The sequence below is a fragment of the Bactrocera neohumeralis genome, chromosome 2, assembly GCF_024586455.1.
Source record: "Bactrocera neohumeralis isolate Rockhampton chromosome 2, APGP_CSIRO_Bneo_wtdbg2-racon-allhic-juicebox.fasta_v2, whole genome shotgun sequence".
NCBI classification, from domain to species: Eukaryota; Metazoa; Arthropoda; class Insecta; order Diptera; family Tephritidae; genus Bactrocera; species Bactrocera neohumeralis.
The window spans coordinates 14,514,273-14,537,590 of NC_065919.1; the positions used below are offsets into that span (position 1 = coordinate 14,514,273).

Here is a 23,318-nt window from a genome sequence, read left to right on the forward strand (position 1 = left end):
TTTCCTCTTCTTTATTGCATGCTCTCAATTGCTCGTTATTTTGTGTTGAACTATTCGGTTGCGATCGCTTGCTGGCTGGCTGATAGCAACAGCAACACTTGTCACGCTGCCTCTGACCAAGGGTTCGGCGCAAATTCAAACGTCTCGCGCTTATTGTCGCAATCAAACGCTCGAGTTATACACGCGCGCGCCGACTATTTAATATTTACTCTACTCAGACTCGTTTTCGTACGCGACTTCTTCGAGTTGGCGTTTATGCTCCCACATATACTGTATTATTATGCTGTTTTATTTGTGTTGTGTTTAGCGCGAAAAAAAGGAAAACAAAATTTTTGGAAAAATATAAAAATATTTAATATAAAAAAAAATTATAAAATATTTTTCCAAAAAAAAAAATTTAAAAATATTTAAAATTGTTAACAAAATTTTTGAATGATTTAAAAAAATATAAAAAAATTTAATATACAAATATTTAATATAAAAAAAAAAAATATAAAATTGTTAAAAAAATTTTAAATTATTTAATTATTGAAAATAATAATAAAAAATATTTTTATGCAAAAAGTGCTTAAAAATTTATTGAGCGAGCAAAAATGCTTATCTGCTGCTAAAACGAGGTGTGTGATAGTTCAGAAATTTTGAAAAAAAAAATTATTAAAATATTGTGTGTGTGTGTAAAGAGATATGAAAAAGCTTGTTGTTTTCATCAAATAAGGGTGTTAATTTTTAATCTACATTTTTATGTTTTGTTATGGAAAATTTTGTAATTTCAATTAATATTTATAATAAAAAATTTACTCAAAAATTTCAACCCAACCTATAAAGCAGTGCTAGAAAACTACTCAATCTTAAACGTTATGTGAAGTGTACCTGCAGTGTTTATTTAAACTCTTAATAATTGATTGTGTTCAAAACAGGCAGAAAAAGTGATTAAATTTATTTACACGCCTAGATGTACATATACATAAATAAATGTGTATGTATGTAGATAGTGCCATTGTTATCAGCACAAACCCTATCACACCAATCATAATATTTTGATTAACGGTAAAATAACAACAGTTACAAAGCACCTTTTGTGCCGTGAAAAGATTGATGGATGTCAGTTTGACATTGGACGTTACATGTATACTATATATGTACATATGTATATGTATGAACATATGTATGTACATTTCTATATATGGGCATATTTTTTGAAAAATCAACATTTTTATTTGTGTACGAAAACTAATTTAAATATTGTTCTATTGTACTGCACTGGCTTATTGACAACGTTTTAGAGTTGAAATAAAATATACATAAATGAAATACCGTTATTTACATATTTTTTTAATACATGGTAAATATTGATATTGTGCTGGAAATAAAGATGACATAGACGTAAATAACAGTTATGTGTATAAAATTATGTGCAAATATATACTTTTTTTTATAAATATTTTAGAAATACCAAGGAGTAAAAATTAAGAAATAGTAAAAAAAAATATAAAAAAATTTTATTATAAAATAAAATTTTACATTTTTCTTGGATATTTTTTAATCTGGCCTCGCAGTTTGATATAAGAATGTTTTTGAACTCCATGGGTCCAGTTATCCGCATCCGTTTCAACTCGAATTTGATATATGATTGTTTTTGAACTCCATGGGTCCAGTTATCCGCATCCGTTTCAACTCGAATTTGATATATGATTGCTTTTGAACCACACGAGCTCAGTTATCCGGATCCGTTTCAACTCGAATTTTATATTTGATTGTTTTTTAACACCATCAGCCCATTTATGCGCATCCGTTTCAACTCGAATTTGACATAAGATTGTTTTTTAACTCCATGGGTCCATTTATACGGATCCGCTTCAACTCGAATTTGATATATGATTGCTTTTGAACCACACGAGCTCAGTTATCCGGATCCGTTTCAACTTTTTGATATATGATTGTTTTTGAACTACATGAGCTCAGTTATCCGGATCCGTTTTAACTCGAATTTGATATATGATTGTTTTTGAACTACATGAGCTCAGTTATCCGGATCCGTTTTAACTCGAATTTGACATAAGATTGTTTTTTAACTCCATGGGTCCATTTATACGGATCCGCTTCAACTCGAATTTGATATATGATTGCTTTTGAACCACACGAGCTCAGTTATTCGGATCCGTTTCAACTTTTTGATATATGATTGTTTTTGAACTACATGAGCTCAGTTATCCGGATCCGTTTCAACTCGAATTTTATATATGAATGTTTTTTAACTCTATGGGTCCAGTTATCCGCATTCCTTTTAACTCGAATTCTCGAAATCTCAAAGCAGCTCACAATTAATAACACCGTAAAGGTTTAAAAAAAATCAAAAAAAAAAAAAAAATAAAAATTAACAATAAAATTAATATAAACATTTCGCTGTACTAAGACCCACTGTAATTAACAGAGGGTTAACAAGGTTTATTTTTTTCAATTTTTTTTTATATTTTTAAATTTTTTTAATCTAATTTTATGGTTTCAGTACCAAAACCAGTAGTTTTATCATAATAATTTTATTTGAAAAGAAATTAAAACAAATCAAAAGTTTATTAAAAACTTAAAAACACATAAATACGCCTCAATTTTTCCAAGCAAGTGATTCACTTGTGTTTATATAACGTCTATGAAAAAGCAATTGTTCAAATATTTTATTAAGCTGAAAAAAAATTCCATTTCATATTTGTTACACTCACGAAATCCATTTCATGTTTACCTACTCTACTAACTGTACACAAAACATGCCTAAGAAACTCGAAAATCTAAAAAAAGCACTTTAATATTTGTCTTTGGTGCTTAAAATAGCCCTAAAATAAACTGCAAATAAAACTGCATGGCGCTTTTAACTCTTCTGAAAATAGCTTTGCGTTAGCAGTTTGGAGTCTTAGCACGGCTTTCATTTGCATAAAATGTTATATAACATGTTTTCCTTATAAGTTTACAGAAATAACTACAATCCCACATTAGAAATTCTGAAGAGCACCTTTTTGTGACGTCACTTTAGCGATATGCGCGTGAAAGTGAAATGAAATAATGCTAAAAAGGCTTCTCTGAATTTGTTCGATTTTTGTCTGTTTGCATTGTGATAAATAAGGATTAAAAAAAAATAATGTTTTCTGGCTGAAATAAAATTGGTTTAGAAACCAATAAAATAATTTATTTATCGTCATTTTAGCGTTGTGTTGAGAGAAAATTACGAAGAAGCGCGAAAAATAATTGTTCTAAAATTCTCTTCTCTTTCTCTTAAGAAAAATCAAAAAATTTTCAAACGTCAATTGAAAAGTCCCCTGATTGCCATAGTAAACACACATTTTTGGGCAAAATTCGTTTTTTTTATTTAACATCGTTCACTTCGAGGGTGATACACTGGTTACAGCGATCCTACAACTTTTCGATACCATTTTTGTAGTACGATTTGTCTTTTGCTTGATAGTAGGTTTCAGCTTCGGTGATCACCGCTTCATTCGACGAAAATTTCTTTCCAGCGAGCATTCTTTTGAGATCTAAGAGCAGAAAATAAAAGGAGAAAGTCGCCTGATCTGGAGAATGCGCTGGTTGCGGAAGCAATTCGAAATCCAATCCATGGAGTTTTGCCAACGTTTTCACTGACTTATGACACGGTCAATGTGTTGTTGAAACAGCACTTTCGCTTTCTTCAAATGCAGTAATTTTTCGGCGATTTCATTCTTCAAACGGTGCAATAACGCTATGTAGTAGTCGCTGTTGATGGTACTACCTTATTCAAGGTAGTCAATGAAAATTATTACATGTGCATCCCTAAATACAGACACCATAAGCTTGCCAGCCGACACAATAACAAAAGTTCTTCACTCAAAATGATATAATTACCAAACTAATGATGCGATAGCTGTGTTTTGAATGTTAGGGCTATCTAAAAATCATTTAGTTCCAGTAGTCTAATCTATGTGCCATGCCGGGAACTTTTCAATAGACCTCTCATGCAGTCGCAAATCTCAAAACTACATCTTTAATCGACAAACAACTAAACTTTTAGCAAAAATGTTGACTTCTTATTAGCGGCGAGTCGAAATTCTCTCCTCGTAATTAAATGATAAACTGTAAACAAATAAATGTCGACGTTTCCCAAGGCCTCCGTCAAATTACCACTTTTAAAAAGTTTCATTTCTTAATATTTATCTTTAATATTTAACACAGTACTACAAATTAATACATATACATATACATATAAACAATAAGCTGACATGTGAAATTGCGCGCCCGTTAAGTCTGACCTAACTCGTCTACACGTCGGAGCGCTAATTCGCTCACTTAAGATATTAGCGTTGGCACGTGACCGACCCACTGTCCGATGTGGTGCCAAGAAAGCGTCGATTCCGCCAAACATTAGCTGATTCCATCATCAATCAACGCCGCTCCAAAGCGATTGTGGCATGCCACACTGCTGTCATTCACACACACACACACACACACCCAACCACATTCATGTCGGATTTAGCTTAATGGCATTACGTATACGCCGCGTGCGTCCAATTTGCGGTCGCTTGCAGTTTTGCTTTAAAATAATTAACAATTCAGCATTAATTTGTGCGATGTGCAGCGGCTGATAAATAAATATGAGGAAAAGGCAGCTGACTGCAGTAGGCAAATGTAAAGATTTTATTTTATTTATTCAATTTTTTTATTTAGTTTATTATTTTTTTTTTTTGTGAGGAAGCGCAAAAATCACAAGTCCAATGCCAATAAATAAATTGCATGCGCTGTACGCCGCAACACTTTACATTAAATAAATATTTGAAAAAAATGTATATATATTTGTTTATTAGTGCATTTTCTTGTTGTCACTCCCACTACACGTGTTGGTGTATGTGTTTGTGTTTGCATGCGCGAGGCGACTCAGCGCTGTGACGCCAATAATTTTCAAGTTCATTGACGGTCAAGTCGAGAAAATGTGAAATTGCCGAGTGCCATGTAATTGCGTGTGTATGTGTGTGTGCGTGACACAAATTTTGTGCGAATAAATTAGCACACGCAATACAAACATAAACATGCTCTGTGGCTGTCACCTCTTAGTGAAAATCACAGTTTGCGCAAAAGCGAAAACAAAGAACACTTTTCTGCCAAGCGCCGAGTGTCAACGAACAGCTGTTTCAATTTTCATTTATGTGAAACAGCTGTTTCAATTTTCATTTATGTGTTCTCAAAATGCCATAAAGTGTAAATAATTTGCAAAATTTTTAATTTATTGGTATTTATGCGTTGCATGGAAAATGACTGTCCGACAAATATAGACTGTGTTTATGGTACTTGAAATTTTTTGTTTTTTAAATGCGACGAAATGACGTTTCAAGAATTTATTTTTAAATAAAAAGTTGAATAATACCGTAAATGATATATAAAATATAATATACCCTGCACAAGTGCATTTTAATAGCATGGCTTGACCAATAATTTGCGTAAAATTTCGTGTCAAATTAAAACGCATTCCATACAAACAGTTGATTTTGATCGGTCACTTTTAGGGCAGCTATATGCTACAGTGGTCCGATTAGAACAATATATTCAGAGATTATAGTGTTATTTTAAAAAATAATCCATGCCAAATTTCATAAAGATACCTCGTCAAATAAACAAGTTTTCCTACAAGCAATCTGAATTTAATCGGTCACTTTGTATGGCAGCTATATGCTACAGTGGTCTAATCAGAACAATATCTTCGTAGATTATAGCATTATCATGGGCAATTATCCATGTTAAATTTCACGAAGATACTTTGTAAAATAAAAAAGTTTTCCTTACAAGCACTTGAATTTGATCGGTCACTTTGTATGACAGCTATATGTTACAGTAGTCCGTTCAGAACAATACATTCACAGATTGTATCGTTACTTTAGATAACTATCCACGCTAAATTTCATAAAGATACCTCGTCAAATAAACAAGTTTTCCATATATGGACTTAAATTTGTCCGGTCACTTTGTATGACAGCTAAATGCTACAGTGGTCTAATCAGAACAATATATTCACGGATTGTAGTGTTACTTTAGACAACTATCCGTGCTAAATTTCACGAAGATACTTTGTCAAATAAAAAAGTTTTCTATACAAGGACTTGAATTTGATAGGTCACTTGGTATGACAGTTCACCGATATTGGCAGTTCCGACAAATGTGCAGCTTCTTGAGAAGAAAAGAGTGTGTGCAAAATTTCAGATCGATATTCATAATTTTTCTATTAATTAACTTAAAAAAAATTCCATCATAAATTTTTAGTCCTGACAATATAAAGGAAGTAGTCATTCAGCTGTGTTCACCTGTGTAGACAGTTCATATAAGTCAACAACCCATCAATGTACCGCTACATAACAGAGGAACATAATAGAACACCAATAGAAATGAAATGTTAATTGAGCAGTAATAAAGATAAAAGCAAACAATGATAATTGAGTGGCGAGCAAGTAATATTAATAGCAGAAAAAACACTTGTATTGCTTTTCATGCATTAGGATGGAACGATAAATATTTTAGATATCTAAGTAATACTATGCATTAGTATATATTATGTATATGTGACCTGGTCTACGAAAAGTGAGCTAACGTGCGAAAACTAGTTTTCTGGGAAACAGCTGTTAAAAATAAACAACTCTCATCTTCCATCCGAATCAACTAAAAAGTGAAAATTGATTTTTTGACACCTAAGCCCCCTTTCCGTAGACCAGGTCACATATATTTAAAAGCGCTAGAATCTTGTATATGACTACATTGCTTGCTACATGTTTCCTAATGATTTTTTTTCTTCGACTTCAAGGGACTTAAAAAATTAATTCTGACTGTGTATTAAAAGTGCTATCTGTCTTAATACAACATCAATTTTTCTATACAGATATTCGCATTAATATTGAAGCAAAATGCAAACAAATTCAAATAATAGGTGTTTCAATAAAAAATTTTTCAATTTATTAAAAAATATATACATAAGTTGAAATTTTTTAACTAAAAACGAAACTACATTTCAACTTAAAACGAGAATTTTAAATTTTTTAAAATTTCTGGAGTTATGTGTTGCCCTAAAGTATGCAAGATTTTACTTGAGCAGGCAAATATTACGAAACGTTGCCTACATTTAGGCTCAAAACCCGTAGATTAGCGAAGTTTGACACCTAAAAAAATATTTAATAAAGTCGTTAAACTGCAATAATTGTTTTGAAACCTGGAATAGTCTTAAGTAATTTTAGTCTAGTCTAGCGGCATGAATTTCAGTTAATATCTAAAGTGTCCAACAAAAGCTGTTAAAATTTTTACTATCCTTCTTTTTATTAGCTATTTATTAACATTAAAAGAATACAGAAAAAAATTAAAAATTAAAAAGAATTAAAAATTGCAAAAATTAACAGCTAATAAAGTGGGTGGTCTCAAAAAATTGGCACGTGACCATACCCATTGTGGGTTCTAGCAATTTAAAACCAAGAACAAACATTATTATTCAAGAATAATGTCGCAATGTCTGATACAAAGGAAAAGTTGGAAAAATATGTCTCAAAAGCGACTGCCTGAAAAAAAATGTTTGTACCACTTTTTTGACTGTTTCGAATTTTTCAAAAAAAAAAAAATGTTTACCACTTCTTTTGACTTTTTCGAAAATAGTAAAAATTAAATTTTGGGACTTACATAGTTACAGTAATAAACAAATTCTTTAAAAATTTCAGGTAAAGCTTTCCAGTAGAACGAATCTGAGAAAGACATTTTTGAATTTCGAATTTTTCAAAAATAGTAAAAATTTAAATTTTGGAATATATAAATAGTTTCAGACATATATAAATTCATAAAGAAGACTCTCTTAATATTTCAGGCATTTTTGAGTTTCGAATTTTTCAAAAATAGTAAAAATTTAAATTTTGGAATATAGGTGGTTCCAGACTTATGTAGACAAATTCATAAAGAAGTCTCTCTAAAAATGACAGGTAAATAGCTCCAGTATAACGAATCTGAGAAATTGCATTTTTGAATTTCGAAAATATGTAAAAGTTTGGATTTTGAGATATAGACAGTTCTAGACATACACAAATTAATAAAGAAGATTCTGTAAAAAATTTATCAGAAGATTCTGTAAATCGTATCAGTACAACGCAGATGGCAAAACGCGGCTAACGTTTTGAAAACGATAGTTTCGACAAAAACTTTTTAAAGTTGCAGTTCCGGCCGAACCAGTTTGGATGCCGGGTCAGCAAAATACCTATATAATATATAATATATCTCCCAAAACAAATTGAATTTTGCAAAATCCGCTTGTAGACATATAAAAAATCGATTTTTTTTATTCTTAGTCTAGATTACCCGCTTAATTCGTGAAAAATAGGTATTCTTCTATATAAAACTAACAAAAAGCTTTTTTTTCGAGCGAAAATATCACTATTTTCTTAATAGCTTCGAAATCTGAATATTTTCTCCATATTACAACAACTTACTATTCGAAAAAATATATCATCACCTAAAATACAAAATAACGTAACATCACTTTTCATAAGTTTACAGGTGAAGAAAAAACGATATAATAGAAACCACTCATATTGAAACAAAATTAGAGTTTTGGTTATAAAATGGTTATATATTGGTTATTTATTGGTTACCATACGCTCATATTGAAACAAAATTAGAGTTTTAGTTATAAAATGGTTATATATTGGTTATTTATTGGTTATCATACACTCATATTGAAACACTCATATAGTGGTTATATATTGGTTATTATATCTGAAAACGATTTTATATTTTTTTTGATGATACGCTGTTTTGCATTTTAGTTGACGATATTTACTTCATTTTAATTTTTTTTTTAATACAACGCTTGCTCTTTGCTCACCCTTTTAACTCTAAACACATATCACAAATATACATATATGTATGTAGATCGGTATATGCTTACAGTTATGTTTGCGCACAATAAAGTGGCTGACCTTTGTGCAGCTAAAATTTAATAAATCAACGAATATTAATACATAAATAAATGTAGTTAATAAAATCAAAATTTCACACAGCAAGCAGGCATAGCCAAGATGAATATGAAGCATCACACCAATGCAAAAAAAGTTTAATTAATTAAAAACCAAATAAAAACAGAGCAATCAAATTGGAAATAATCATTCAGCCAGTAAGCAAGTAGCACTAAACATTGCTAGTAAAATAACAACAACAAAATCGAATTAATTTTAATCAGCTGCGCCGAAAAAGGCACCGCAAAACTTTTGATTCTAAACTAGGCATACATATGTATGAATGTAAGTATGTATGTATATTATATATATGAATATAAAATGTAGTCTATCACGATATTTGCTATACAAATAGCTTTTAATAAGCGTTTATCGGCCGTAACCGGCTAAAAAGAAAAATATTTACACAAAAATGCCTGAAATTTAGAAAGTAATTAAAGAGGCAATGCTGCGTCGCCGTTATAGAAAATACTTCCTAGTTAGTTTAGTTATTTGTGTAATACTTGTTGTACCTCATCACATTTGCTGGTTACGTAAGTTCATTTTGTTTTTGTTTGCATTACACATTTGTAACATGCGAGTGGGCAAATAGAAAAAAAAAACTAAATGAAATGTGTGATAAGTACGGAACAAACAGAAATTCTCACTTCCATTTGGGCAAGAAATTATAAATGCATGCATACCTACACGCATGTAAGCGTACAGTGCGCTGAAATTTCTATACCAAGCTTGAATATTTTTTGTATATTATTCATTCGTTTTGTGTGTTACAACCGTTCTATGAGTTGTGGGTTCGAATCTTAAATTTCATTACTTGCTCAAAGCACAGTCGTGCCTCGTAGTACTGTTAATTATAAATTGTGACAAAACAGTACCCAGAAATTGTAAACAGAACGCAAATTATTTAATTATTTATCAATATTTATTTCGTCGCCTTCAAAATAATCCCCACTAGATGTAATACACTCAATCGCCAACGATTTTTCCAGTCCTCGAAACACTTTTAGTTTTTCTCTTTTTGGTATGGCTTTCAGCTTCTTTCGAGAATTTTGTTATCTCTTTAACACTTGCCTGACGATTTTCAACCATTCAATCATAGACCATATCCTTCACTTTTTTAATATTTTCATCAGTTGAAGAGATAGAAGATCGAAAAATGTCTTCAACGATCTCTCGACCGTCTTTGAAGGCTTTGTACTACTCGTTGACTTGTGTTTTTGATAAAACTGTGATTCAGTTTCCTTTCGTTTCTTTCCTTTCGGTTAGAAATTCAAAATTTGAGACAAATTCTTTGTTCGATATTTTTATTCTTCGTAAAAATCGCAACGCACTACTGAGGATCGCGCTTATATTTGGCATAGTAATTAAAGAAAAGACAGACTTGGCAAAATATATTTTTGGAAATATTATTTACCGGGGTCCGGGTTCTTTTTTGTGCCAATGTATACTGGTTTTTAGCGAAACTGAAGTGAGCAGAAAAGACGGAGGTTGTTACCGACGAAAACAACAAAAAATGCCATCAAATAATTCTGGATGGCCGTAAGGTGAAGTGATTCGAGATAGCAGGCACTCTAAAGATATCAACTCGACGTGTATATCACATCGTTCACGAATATTTGGGTATGAGAAACTCGGAGTTTTTTCGTCGATATATAACAATGGATGCAGCATGGCTCCATCATTTCACTCCGAGAGAGTTGGAGAGTTTGAAAGACGAAAGGCAATGCACCGTGTCACAAGTCAGTGAAAACGATGACAAAAATCCATGAATTGCAATTCGAATTGCTTCCGCATCCACCATATTCTCCAGATCTGGCCACCAGCGACTATTTCCTGTTCTCAGTTCTCAAAGAATGCACGCTGGGAAGAAATATTCGTCGAATGAAGAGATGATCACCGAAACTGAGATCTATTTTGAAGCAAAGAACAAATTGTACTACAAAAATGGTATCAGAAAGTTGGAGGGTCACCCTTGAAGGGAACTCTGTTGAATTAAAAAATCGAATTTTGCCAAAAAAATGTTCTACTATAGTAGACCGTGGACTTTTTAATTATAAACTCGTTTTGAGCGGTTTCTTGCTGGTTTCATCAGTTATCTCAGCGAGTATAAACTTAATTTATTTGCATATCCCAGCTTTTTGGTGGAACTTTCGTCATTTCATTATTGTATCGAACCAATATCTGTATCAAAATGTAGCGGTTTGGTGTTTACTGTATGAACCGCTTGCCCATAGGCGTCGTTCTAGATTTAGCTAATTCATGAAAAGTATTTAAAAAGCCAACAGTGAATAATTTTCACTGAGAAGCTGTACCTAATCCGCAAACCAGATGATCGTCCGAAGAACTTCGTTAGTCATTAACACTCTTCTACACTGTCAGCCATTATTATGTCAATTATTCCGACAAATATTAACCTCAATAAACTTTAGAAAGCGAAGAACTCAACCACAACTTTTATAAGCCTATTCTGTGGAGCCAGTGTTCATCTAAAGTATTTTCCATAGATTTTTTTTTTGAAGTCTGGGATCGTTTTAATTGTCATTGAGGCTTTCAAATCGTACAGCATTTCATAAATAATTTTAAATACTACTTTTAAATGTTCTAAGACTCAAATGCTTGGAACACAATTTATTCGGTTTTTCTTCGTTGCCTTGTTCATTTGTAGACGTGGGCAGTGCCTCGGAGCAACATATGTATAGTATACTTCGAATTTATGATTACTATTGTCGCTATTCACTATTATTAAAAACGATTCTTGGATAACTCAAGTGTTCGCTAGTTGTCCGGCAAGAGGTTTTTATCATTCTCTTATTATCATTATCATTATCTACGACGATTTTGACGTAATCAACATTTTCTTGAGTCATCAACTTAATAAAGGCCTATCTGTCACTCCTCATGTTATCTATTAGTATCCGTATATTCTTAAAGTGTTCACATACATACATATATGTACATATATACACTTGTAGTACTTTTAGGAAAACACGGAAAATATAAAACTACATAAATATAAAAAAACTCGACCTAGTATTAGTTTTCCAATTTGTATAATATAAATTAGAGATTAACTTTTGCACACTTTAGTAGAATTTTCGCACCATTGCGGCGCCAAATGATTTCTATAATTAGTTGATGAATTCTTACATTTTGCTAATTTTGAGAGCATGCCAATTTAAATACGAATCATTTGTTAGAACATTTGCCACACACGCCACATAAAGATAAACGGGAGACTTCCTAAATATGGTTAGCGATTTCATTAATTTTTAACGAGGCGTTGAATTATTAAAATTTATTCATTTTGAGCTCGAAATCCAAGAAAATAAAAATACAGGGTTTGTCCGGAAAGTAATTGGACTGAGTCGATGTAAAAAAAAATTTTAAACCAATCGTTACATTTCTTTAAAAACTTTCAAAATAGGCTCCTTCTGCATCCATGCAGCGCTGCCAAAGCGATTTCCAAGCATTGAAGGTGAGATGCATGCTGCTTGTATGCCCTTTCATCGGCCTTTTCAGGCAAGGAAATAAAAAAAATTCTGGGCGGGCCACATCTGGGCTGTAGGGCGGCTGCAGAAACGTTGGGATGCTGAGAAAACTTATCGTTGACGATTTTAATGTCAAAAAAGACAATGAGCATCGTTTTCACTTTGGATTTGCTCATTTTTCCGGTCTTCATCAGCGTCCTCTTCCTGGCCCTCCAAAAAAGCCCAGTGCCACCGAAACACACCACTTCTTGCTAAAGCAACATCTGGGTAAGCCTGCTTGATCAAGTCAAACTTCTCTATCGCAGATTTACCACGTTTCACACAGAATTTAGTCGCGTACCTCTGCTCTAATGAACGCTGCATTTTCGGCTTGCACCACTCACAGAAACACGTCGCGCGAAAATATTTGTCCTGACCAGCCGCTCGTTCGTTAGCTAGGAACGCCTTCTGCCGAATCCAAACGGTGCGCGCACGCTCCGAAGTACAGTCGCGGCGGAAGAAAATCAAAAAAATATGACTTTCCAGAAAAAACTGAAAGTGGGTGTTTCGAGGATATCCTTCAATGCGAGGCCAATGTTTTCCACAATTCGTAGCCCACCCGTATGCCTTGTGAACTCCAATCCATACGGCTACAAGCTGTAGATTAGGTTAGTTTAATCTGGTAGGCCAATACACCAGTTTTGGTCCTTTGCTATACCAGATGGAGTTCATTTGCTAGGTCCAGGAGGAGTAGTCTTGCTTTAGGATGTCTGCGCTTAACGCGAATTTTAACAGACTCTGCGGCCTCACTATCGATACCTTCTCCAATATGGTCATTCCGTGGTGACCTCAGATGCTTACAGCGTAATCATGCCAATGTGGGACAAGTGCACAAGAGATGCTTCATTATTTCCCTGGTGCCCCACCCTACACATTTCCTGTAGTCTTCTCGATCTGTCAGCCCCAGCGGCGTGTGTCGCCACCAAATAGTTACTAGTTAGTATTCCAATCATGTTCCTACAGTCTCTTCTATCGAGTGCAAATAGGACTTTTTGTGTACTTCCGATCCAACGTTTTGCACATTAATTTTGCAGTTTTGGACCCAAGTAGCTCGTTCCATCGGGTTTTGATTTTCTTTACCATGTTTCTGTCGAGATTATCGTATAGACAATGCATGGGTTTCCCAATGTTGATCACGTTTTCGGATGTTCGCCGTACACGATTCTTGGCAACCTCGTCTATTTCATTACCCTCGATGCTATTGTGATCTGGCACTCAGTAGAAGTGAAGTTGCTTGCTTCTGGCAACATTTTCCACTCCCGCCGTGCTTCCCAAGACACTTCTGGCCGATATGCGATACGAGTTTACTGCCTTAATTGCTGCTTGGCTGTCGACGTAGATGTTGACTCGACAATTGTCTGCATTAGAGACCAGTTCCGCGGCTTTCGCAATAGCAAAGGACCTCAGACAAACTCTACAACAGTAGGAAATATTTTTTATGTGTTTGCCGGGTTCGTTAGCGACATAATCTAATTGCCGAAATGGCTTTTAGCGACTTCTTCTTTACTTTACAATTGTGCTTTCGGTATATGGGTTTTGTAGAGAGGAACAACAAGGTTCTACGATTTTCAAAGGAAAGGTTGCTGAGGGTAGCCTGTAGTTATAAATTCTTCAGAACTCTAGTTTTATTCTTATATGTTACTTTAGCGATTTTCGAGCAGAGATATAAACTTGATTCATTAAAGTATCGTTAGATCTTTCGCTTCTGGGTAGGAATATTTATTCGAATGAAGATATTCACTGCGATGCCGACGTTCAATTAATGATTGTTTAATCTCTATTTCTTGTCCAGATTCATGCACGTCTTCACTATCAGTATAGCTCGAAGCTAAAGTCTCATAACCTACCGATCTGGCGATTTCTGTGTCTTTTCTCATCTTCTGTACATGGTCTCTTGAACGGTTAGGCCTCACGTAAACTTATCGAGGTTGTTGAATTTTTTGTAATTCGGAGTTAGTTATACTCGGTGGGAAGCCCTGTAACATCACTCCTTCTCTAGCTAGTCACAGAGGTTTTGACTGTTCGTTTTCCGATTCCGCCCTAGATCTGATAAGAATCCGTGTCCGTTCCGTTTACTTGGGAACGGCTTGGAATTACTCATTCTTTGTGCACTTTACTAGCAATCCTCTTCTCATTTCGTTTCTATATTATACAGATAATACGAGTATTTCAGAAAGCTAACAGCAAAAACAATAACTACAAAGTATGTTGAACAACATTTAATTGTGTGGACTTATGGATGTCTGATCGGCGCATTTGTTTTTGTGTTTGACACGTTCAGCGGATAAATAGTACATATAATTCACTTACTCAACGTCATAGGAAATTTTATGAAAGCAGTTAGGAACCATGAACACGTGACTTTACAGTAAAAGTGAATGATTTTTTTTTTCAAATATTAAATAGAGGAATGTAAAAAATTTGCCCAGACTCACTTTAATAGGAAAAGTGTACTACTAGTTGTGACATTTTTCAAGGAGAAGTGAAAGCGTGCATTGTTTTTACAATATATTCTTGCAACATGTTGCTACAGAGTATAATAGTTTTTCCTACCTAACGGGTGAACGTATCACCTAAAACTAAGCGAGATAGATATAGGGGTACATATGTATATATATAAATGATCAGGATGACGAGAAAAGTTGAAATCTGGTTGACTGTCTGCCTGTCCGACCGTCCGTGCAAGCTGTAACTTGAGTAAAAAATTGAGGTATCTTGACGAAACTTGATACACATGTTTCTTGGCAAAAAAAATACGAGTTCATCGATGGGCGTAATCGGACCACTGCCACGCCCACAAAACGCCATTAAAGGAAAACCTATAAAGTGACCTAATTAAGCACTAAATTAAGATATTGAATTCGCATAAGAGACCGCATTGGCTAGGGTCACCTGTGGGACAAAAATTAAAAAAAAAAGTGGGCGTGACACAACCCTCTAATAAGTTAAATGTACATACATATCTTCTAGACAACAACAAAATTTATTGAGCACAAATATTATAAGAACTCCCACGACAGTGTGAAAATGGATGAAATCGGCTGATAACTCCGCTTAGTCCCCATATAACGGTACTGTCAAAAACCTTCTTAAACGCGATAAATCAATAACTAAATACACCATAAACATTAAATTTTACCTCCAAGATGGTATGAGAGGTCCTTAAAGGAGCCGGTATAAAAATTAGACAACAAGTGTGGTACCGCCCACTTTTAGGTAAAATACCACATCTCAGGACCTGCTCGACCGATTTTAACCAAATTCGGTACATAACATTGTTGTAACATTCTCACTTCACAATGCAAAAATGGGCGAAATCGGACTACAACCACGACCACTTCCCATATAACACACACTTTCAAATCCCACTTGATTCGTTCTGTTTCCAGTACATAAATCAAGAAGCAATTAATATTGCGGGATAAAACTTTGCGCGATTAATGTCTTTAGCGTGTATCACCTTAGGACCAAAAATTGTTCAAATTCAACAAAAACTGTGAAAGCCTCTAGGTACTGAATATTTGGACCCCAGTAACTATAGTTGACTTTTTACCGCAAAATGGGGCAATGTGCGAGATGTATAATTGATATTCAGAGATAATATTTTCCTGATCATAATATATGTGCGTGTCAAAAATGGGTTGAATCGTACCAATACTTCCCTTAGCCGCCATATACCTAATATAAAGATAATCGAACTTCCGGGTGACTTTGTACCGTATACAAGGTCTGTCGCAAAAGAAACAGAACTTTTTTAATATAACTGTTTCTGGTGGCGCCACCTATTGGTGGTTATATGAAATAAAAAATTTTTTGTTTTGTTGTCATTTCGTAAAAATTTTAAGACAATTGGATAACTACAATCGATGTTATCGATCAAAAAGTGCCAGCAGCTTTTGGTCATCGGTCATAAAATGCAAAGAGCAAATATTAAATTTTGTCTTAAACTTGGGAAAACGTTTACTGAAACATTTCAAATGATGATAAAAGTTTATGGTGATCAGTGCCTATCCCGTAGTAATGTGCATGAGTGGTTTAAGCGAATCCAAGAAGGTCGTGAGGACCTCTGTGACGATCAGAAGTCGGTCATCTTCAGAAGTCAAAAATAAAGACAATGCTGATTTGTTTTTACGATTCCGAGGGTATTGTACACCGAGAGTTCGTCCCACCTGGCCAAACAATTAATGCTGTGTTTTACATTGGTGTTATGAAGCGTCTTTTGTCACGCATTCGTCGTGCTCGACAGGGTCCTGGCGCCTGTTGCACGATAATGCGCCGTGTCATCGGTCGACGCTTGTCACTGATTTTTTGACAAAAAACTCCATATTAACCATTAATAACTCACCCTACTCACCTGATCTGGCACCCTGTGATTTTTACCTATTTGGAAAACTTCATTTGTCCATGAAAGGACACTGGTTTCAGGACATTTCAGCTAAAAGCTAAAAGGCGACGACCGATATTCTCAAGAGCATTCCGAAAAATGACCTTAAACACTCATTTGAAATACTAATTGACCGGGCTAAACGCTGTATCGAGGCACAAGGAAACTACTTTGAATAAAAAAATATAACTTTTGAAAAATATTAATTTTTTGTTGTTTTTTTTAACAGTCCTGTTGCTTTTGCGACAGACCTTGTATATCGGCCAATATGTGAGTTATCCCAATGAAAATGAGAGAGCGTAGCGTCTTTTGCTCTTAATAGTGTATCTTCGTGCCTAAAATAGATAAAATTTGGCAAAAACTTGACCTCACCCCATTATAACAAACACATAAAACCGGGTGACTTTGCTCTATATGATTGGAGCCTCAAAGAACATTTTATTATTATTATCAATACAAGTACAAGGTAGTATTAGCAAAAATAGATAAAATCGGGTGTATAATATCCTCAACTCCCATATAGAACATATATAACAAACCTTTTGTCGAATATGTCGGTCAGTCTATGTGTTATATTGAACTTCCATGTCTCGAACTCTTGAATTGGCAATAGAAGTCAAATTTCATACACATATTTTTCCATAATTCGAAGTTTTTTTTGAAGATTAAGGTAATTCGAATTAAGGAAGTTCAATTGTATATAATTTCTTGGATTCCGATCCTAATGTATTTCCCCGGCTTTGATTCCTGCAAGTTGCAAGAGTATAAAATATTCGTTTGCATCCGAACTTAGCCCTTCCTTACTAGTTTATACTCACTTTTTAAGTTTGATATATCCAAACTGCAAACCCATCCAATGTTAGCCTCGCCACCAACCCACTCGTCAGTCGTTATTATAATTTACTAAATAAAAAAAAATTTTGTATTATTATGCAATTAATATTTAGCATTTTTCGCAAAAGCCAACTCAATTAATATTAATTCTGTATGCGTTGTCCATTAGCGCCTATTGTATAGTAAATCATTTTCTTATTTTTTTTTTTTGCTTTCCATTTTCAATATTTACGCTTTGCATTTAGCGTGTGCAAAGCGTTTTCCTCTTTACTTTTTGCTTTTCTTATATATCTTTTCTTTTTCATTGTGTATATTTGTCTTTAATTAAATTACCGTTTGCATATTGAGCACATTGTAAACACATAAATACATAGACAAATATATGTACACACAAATCGTTGGCAGCGCCATGCACAAGTACTTCTATGTATGTGTTTGTGAGTCCGTTTTCTGCAGCTTTCAGCGTTCATTTTGTAAATATTCTTATTTGCCGGTTGACTTTTTGCTTTTTGCCAATATTTTTCCTCACTGCACTTCAATCTACTTTGCATTTTTATTTTCCTTTGCTCGCTGTTTCAATATTCCATAACTTTTTGCTTGCGAATTGCATTTCGTACGTGAGATTCTTCGCGACTTTGTTGCAAATGGTTTGGGTCTAGAGTGATTTACTCGTATGTTGTTGTATTATATAGTGTTATTAAGACATATATTTATTTGTTTTTGTTTTTATTGTTTTTTTTTTTTTAATTCTAATAAAATTTCATTCATTCAGTGGTGACAAAAGCACATCGGCTTACTTATTTATTTTATTTGAGATTTTAACTGCAAATGTGAAACTTGGTTGGGAGAAACTAGTGCTCGAAACAATATCTGATACCGAAACAGCCGAATTTAAGCCAGTGATAGCCTTTTTTGCTTTTATTTAACCGTAGTTGTCTTCGATTCGCCATTTCTCTACTCGCTTCTGCCCTCTTGTCTCTCTTGCTTCTTCTCAAAAAACTTATATTGGAAAGCAATAACAAACTTATTGAAGTAAATACATATAAGAGAGTGTGCCGATAAGCTGCAGAGTACCTCTTTGCGAATCGAAGACAGCTATTATTAAGTTTTTTCGAACATTTGATTATATTTCCTAAGTTTGATTGAGTTGGGTATAAACGCCGAGAAATTGTGATAAACTATTAGTCTTTGATATCAAAAATGTTCAAATCGCCTTGACAATATAGTAAAAATTCTAAGGCACTTTTTTCGAACTATTTTTTATATATATTTTTAGTGATTATTTAGAAAAATTCTAACATTACCAGTCACCTTTTAATTATTTGCACAGTTTGTTGACTAATTAGTTCCAAAAAGGTAAATATTAGTTTAAAATATTTTGTAACAATTTGTGAGCAATTTAAAGTACTTAGCAATGAGTAAAAAGTATTTTTTATGCCGTTATATTATTAGTTACTCTCACTGTTGTAAGTGTCGATAAAATGTAAACGGTAATCCCTGTAGATTTGAGCTACTCACTGTTATCAAGTGCCGATTCGAAGATACTCTTATCGAAGTTATTATCAGTATTCTCGATATAAACTATAAAATGGCTAGTATATACGAGGTTTGTTCAAAAAGTATCGCGGATTTTGTATTTCTTAAGAAGGTGTTTATTTGTTCATGAATATCTATTTTGTGTCTTTCTAATGTATATTACTCTTCTGGCAGCGTTTTTCCAATCCTCAAAGCTCTTAAAAAGCAATTTTTTGTGAGGAGATGCGCTTAGCTACTCTTTGATGCTGTTTTAAGCTCCTCAATCGTAGCTTAGCATCGTCCTTTCATGAGTACAAAAAAGTTATAGGCGGCTAGGTCTCGGGTAGGTCAAAACTCAACAGCAAAACCTTCACATTTAACCTAACTTGACGCACTTTTTTAGGTCTTGGCTCATGCGGCAGCTTCCATTGGTATGATTGAGCTTTGGTTTCCACGTCATAACCATAAACCCATGATTCATCCCCACTAATAATGACTCTGGAACTGATCTGGGTCTTCGCGGACTGAGTCCAACATCTCCTGAGTAATGTCAACTCGACGTTGTTTTTGGTCGAAAGTGAGCAAAAATCGAAGACGAACAAAAACGCATCCAAGCAAAACAGCTGTAAAAAATTAACTAAACATTCAAAATCGGCGACCTTGTCTGCATAAGTAAGGGATACCAACAAAGCGGAACAAAACAATTGAAATTCGCATACACATATTCCGCGAAAATTCAAAATTCGCTATACTTTTTGTACAAACCTCGTACATACCACACAAGTTACTCAGCATGAGTTTGAAGTCATCTGTATGGTTTGCAATTACGCAGTATTAAAGCACATCGGCAGTGTCGGAGACCCCATAAAGTATATACTACATAAATAATCAGTGTAGCAAGCTGAGTCTACTTAGACATCTTCTGTCTCTGTGTGCACACGCGAGCTAGTCTCTGAGTTTTTGAGATATCGTTTTAAATTTTTTCACACGTTCTTTACTTCCCAACAAGTTGCTCATTTGCCAAAACCGCCGTCGGACCACTATATCAAATAGTTGCCATATAAGCTGAACGATCAAAATCAAATAATTTTATGGAAAAGATATTATGACATTGACGAGATATCTTCATGAAATTTTGCATGGCTTACTATCCAAAACGACTTTACAATCTCCGTAGAACTTGTTCAGATCAGACCACTACAGAATTCTAAAAGTGCACTTGTCTGAACACTCGGAAATCCTCACTCACTTTGACTTCATACTGGATCACTTGGATTATGGAGTTGCCAAACCGAACGCTGGCGGCTTCTTCTCTACCCATATACCGGCCAGGGAGTTGTGCGTGAGAAGAAGCCGATAAAGGAGAAGGACAACGAGCTTCTTCACGGATGGGTCAAAGCTTGGGGGATTACTGTCAGGAGCTCTCCAGTGTCAGACTTTTTGACTATTGCGGCGTATTCCAGGCCAACGTTGCAGAAATTATGGTAGCAGTAGATTTACTGCTCTGAAGTGCAGCCTCCTTCAGAGAAGTGCCCATCTACTCAGATAGCAGAGAGGCGTGGATAGCCTTGAACTCATTAACAGTGCTTTCAGGGCTGGTCAAAGAGTATCTAAACTCGCTATCAATAGCATGGAGTGCATTTGTAATAAGACTGGTATGGGTGCCAGGCCACAGCGGAATCGCATAAAACTGTAAAGCTGATGAACTAGCAAGAAATGGTACTCTGGAACCGCTCTCGATAGAATTGGTATTCTATTACTAGATAGCAGGGCTTCACGGAAGTTTGGCCAGCGCTGGGCCACCATCGGTACACCCTAAAAGCCCTTCGGCCCAAGAGTGATCGCAAAAAATTGGGAATCCTACTAGACGCCATATTCAGAAGCTGTATAGAAGAAGATGACGTGGAAACAACGCAACACTTTCTTCTTGACTGTCCCACATTTGAGAGGTCAAGACTTACACACTTGAGAGCGCATACCTTGAGACATCCCACCTAGCTGGCGGGAATGGAAATTGAACGCCTGTGCAAATTGGTATTGGCTACTAAGCCTTTTGCTAATTTATAAGTTCGAACACAGGAGTTTTTCTTTTATATGGCCTCACCAAGAACTATATATAGTAGTCTACGTGCGATCTTTGATCAGCCGTCTAACCTAACCTAACCTAACCTAACCTAACCTTACCTAACTATAGAATGTAGCGATCCAAACTGACCATTCAAAGTCAAAAAAAAAAAAATTAGGTTTTCAATTTTTAATCCCAAACACTGGCAAATTAGATATTTCATATTTAATCCAATAGATTTGGGATTAAAAGTTGAATATTTTATTTTTTTATTTGGATGTATGAAATAGCTTATGGTATAGCATATTTATACCACGATTACGTTTTCAAAAATTTATTTTCGTTGCTTCAATTTAATTATGCCTATAAATAAATAAGCTAAAACCGCAATCGGCTGGGTTCATAAGCATATATTATATACTAATAAGCATAACTGCACATTATTGCATTCATTTTCATTACTATTCCGCTATTTGACGTTGGTTGATCTACAAATTTCCTCAATTAAATCCAAGGTCAAGGATTAATTTGCTGTCTGCAGATTTCTATTTACTCAGCGCATTGCATTCAATTTCCCTTTTTGCTGTGACGCTGCGGTTTTTTGATGTTTTGCTTTTTGCCCTAATAATGGCTACTTACTAAATTATTTTGAATTTTCGTAGTTATTTTAAGTCTTATACGTACATAAATTCATATATTTGTCATTTATTTACTTAGATTATTTGGTGTATTATTTTTCACCTTCACTTTTTCACGCATTGTTAGCCCCGTTTTGTGTCTACGATTTCAATCCACTGTTATTTTTAATTTTTTTTTTCTTAATATATAAAGAATGATCTATGTCGAGGTTCCCTACTTTTTTAAAGAAAACACACAGCAACTTCAAATTTAATGGAGAATATTTATTATCATTTGAAACAACATTTTTGGCATTTGTTTTTTTAAGATTATCTTTTTTAAATGGTAGCCACGGCTACGTCTCTGATGGTCCAACAATTCAGTCCAATTTTCGATGACTCGTTCGAGCATTTCGACTGGTTACTGACGTATGACACGCGTGTTGTTTTGATTCAAGGCCAGAATCGAAGCGCGACTGTCCGCATAGACTTTAGACTTTACATATCCCCACAGAAAAAAGTCTAACGATATGATATCACACGATCTTGGTGGTAAATCGAATGGCCCAAAACAAGAAATTATCTGCTCACCGAAGTGTTCTCTCAATAAATCCGTTGAAATGCGATGTGTGTGAAGTGGCGCCGTCTTGTTGAAACCAAATGTCGCCGAGATCACGAGCTTCAATTTCAAATTCAGGCATCAAATAGTCGGTTATCGTTCTCACCGGCATTATTTTTGAAGAAATATGGACCCATGATTCTATCGGCCCGCTTTTGAATCTCTTCAGGTTGCTCTGCGTCCCAAATGCTGCAATATTGCTTGTTTACATACCCATTGAGTCAGAAATGGGACTCATGGCTGAACAAAATTTCGCTCGAAACCGTCGGATCTTCTTGGAACTTTTCAAGAGCGCATAAAGCAAAGCGATGATGCTTGGCATGATGAAGCGGCTTCAGTTCTAGCACAAGCTTTATTTTGTTCGCTTTTAATTTAAGATCTCGACTTAAAATACGCCAAGTCGTTCCATATGTCAGCCCGATTTGCTGCGAACGGCGCGAATCGACTCTCCGCGGTCTTCGTGTACACTCTCAGCTATGGCTGCTATATTTTCTTCACTGCGTGCAGAACGTGGTCTATTCGGTCGAATATTGTCCTATAATGAATGTTGGTCTCAAGATGGATGATAGTGTTGCGAGTAGTACGCTCATTAGGCCGAATATGTTGATTATAAGTTGAGCGAAGCGCAAAACACATTCCTTATAGAACGGGAATTTCGTAATAAAGTTGAACGATTTGTAAACGTTGTTCAGACCAAAGTCTTTCCATGTTGAAATGCCAATCGAATACTGATCAAAAATAATATGACAGCTTGTTGACCTATGCGT

General features: G+C 34.6%; 1 protein-coding gene and 1 long non-coding RNA gene across 3 annotated transcripts in view; one reads left to right on the top strand and one right to left on the bottom strand.

Moving 5' to 3' along the window:
* LOC126767882 (5'-AMP-activated protein kinase subunit gamma-1) overlaps positions 1–23,318 on the top strand; it is a 236,166-nt gene that overhangs the window by 116,565 nt on the left and 96,283 nt on the right. The window lies entirely within an intron of this gene.
* Positions 17,298–17,993, bottom strand: LOC126767886 (uncharacterized). Its single transcript, XR_007669174.1, has 2 exons — positions 17,720–17,993; positions 17,298–17,648 (listed from the first exon to the last, which is right to left on the bottom strand). It is a non-coding gene; the product is annotated as an uncharacterized LOC126767886 (long non-coding RNA).